The sequence below is a fragment of the Myotis brandtii genome, unplaced genomic scaffold, assembly GCF_000412655.1.
Source record: "Myotis brandtii unplaced genomic scaffold, ASM41265v1 scaffold1282, whole genome shotgun sequence".
Taxonomy (NCBI): Eukaryota; Metazoa; Chordata; class Mammalia; order Chiroptera; family Vespertilionidae; genus Myotis; species Myotis brandtii.
Window position 1 is genome coordinate 1259829 of NW_005354519.1, and position 2412 is coordinate 1262240.

The following is a 2412-nucleotide window of genomic DNA, read 5'->3' on the forward strand; positions in this document are numbered from 1 at the left end:
CCTGCTCTGAGCCTGACCAGGGGCTGCACTTAGGGATTGGGCCTGCCCTCTGCCACCCGGGAGCACGCCTAAGCCAGCAGGTCGTTATCTCCCGAGGGGTCCCAGACTGTGAGAGGGCACAGGCCGGGCTGGGGGAGTGGAGGGACCTCCCCCCCGGGGCACAAATTTTTGTGCACCGGGCCTCTATGGAGTTATAATTGTACTGGGTTGTGCTTTCTCATCTTCTCTACCTCAAATCACTCATTTACTGCTGAGAGACCTTGGATATGTCTTCTATGACCTACCTAAAAACTCTTTCATGCCCAATTGGTGTGGCTTAATGGTTAAGTGATGACCTATGAACCAGGAGGTCATGGTTTAATTTCCGGTCAGGGCACATGCCCAGTTGCAGGCTTGATCCCCATTGTGGGGTGTGCAGGAGGCAACAAATCAATGATTCTCTCTCTTCATTTATGTTTATAACTCTCTCTCCCTCTTCCTTTCTCTCTGAATTCAATAAGAATTTTTTTAAACAAAAATAAATACAAAGCCTTTCAAGCTTTGCTTGATTGGGTCCCTGTGTTGGTGTCTACCACTGAAATTTAACTGTAGCTGCCATTGTGGTTGGTGCTGTCGTAGTCACACTGATGTCTCTCCATATTATTTGGGGCAAAAGAAAGGGCTGCCACATACTGTGTAGGCTTCAGCCTTATGTTGGTCCATACTAAGATAGGGTAAATATCCCTGTTCTGTACTTTTTTTTCATTACCTAGGCACTAAATCAATGAGACACATGGTCTCAGGTCTCGCAGAGTATCTTTTGAAAACAGTATTTACTGCTACTTCCTGCAATCTCTTCTGTACAGAACTCAGGAAGATGTTTATTTGGCTTGAAGAGAAAGAGATACCATCCTATGGAGCCCATATTCCCCTCTCCTTCCAGGAATCTTTGCAAAAATTGTCCCCCTAATGTCCATCCCCTTCTCCACATACAACTGAACTTATGCCACTAGATTAAGGCCAATAGCAGCCCTCCAACTCCACACAAAGACCTCACTTTAATGGATGTAAAAAGTATATGCAACAACCCATCTAACTGCTTGGATGCATTTCAAAGTAAGTTACAAACATCAGTACATGTGTACCTAGAATTATATTATTACCCCAGAGTTATATTACTACTTGGAATATAATAGTTTTCCTTTTTGTTTGTTAATTCTTTTTTTTTTAAAATATATTTTATTGATTTTTTACAGAGAGGAAGGGAGAGGGATAGAGAGCTAGAAACATCGATGAGAGAGAAACATCGATCAGCTGCCTCCTGCACACCCTCTACTGGGGATGTGCCTGCAACCAAGGTACATGCCCTTGACCGGAATCGAACCTGGGACCCTTCAGTCCTCGGCCGATGCTCTATCCACTGAGCCACATCAACCAGGGACTAGTTTCCTTTAATATATTAAAAAAAATAAAATTTACATACAATGAAATGCAAAGATCTTGAGTGGACCATTCTAAGAGTCTTGACAAATGCATATAGCTATGTAATGTAAACCTTATCAAGATCTCAAACATTTACATCACTCCAGAAAGTTCCCTCATTTCCCTTTCCACTTGATATTTGCCCCCAACTTTGAATTTTCTGAGCAATAACTTCTGCTATGTTTTATATTAACCAAATGTTAAGTTTGTCTATTCTAGAAGTTTATATGCATGTTATTATTAGAGTACATACTCTCTTGTGTAAGGATTTTACCTTCACTTAGATAATATTTTTATGTTTTTCTCATGATGTTGCTTATATCCACAGTCCATTCCTTTTCATTGCTGCATAATATTTTATGATTTCACTGCAATTTGTTTATCAGTTCTCCTCTTGAGGCACATCAAGATGCTTCCACATTTTTGGCTATTGCGATAAAGCTGCAATGAACATTCTTGTACAAATAATTTTGTGAAAATAAGCTTTTATTTCTCTTGGGTCAATGCCCATAAGTGGAGTTTCTCAGACATGGGTTAGTTGTCCATTTAGTTTTCTTTTTCTTCTTTTTATTAGTTTTTAAAATTGATTTCAAAGAGGAAGAGAGAAGTAGAGAAAGATAGAAACATCAATGATGAGAGAGAATCATTGATTGCTGCCTCCTGCACTCCTCCTACTGGGGATCAAGTCTGCAACCTGGGTATGTGCCCTTCACCAGAATCAAACCTGGGACCCTTCAGTCTGCAGACCCAACACTCTATTCACTGAGCAAAAATGGCTAGGGCTAGTTTTTCTTTAAAATAACTTTACTGATCTATAATTCACATTTTATAATACCATAAAATTCATCTCTTTAGTGTGAATAATTCAGTGGTTTTTAGTATATTCACAGAGTTGTGCAATCATTACTATAATATATTTTAGAATATTTTTATCACTCTCCAAAGAAACTA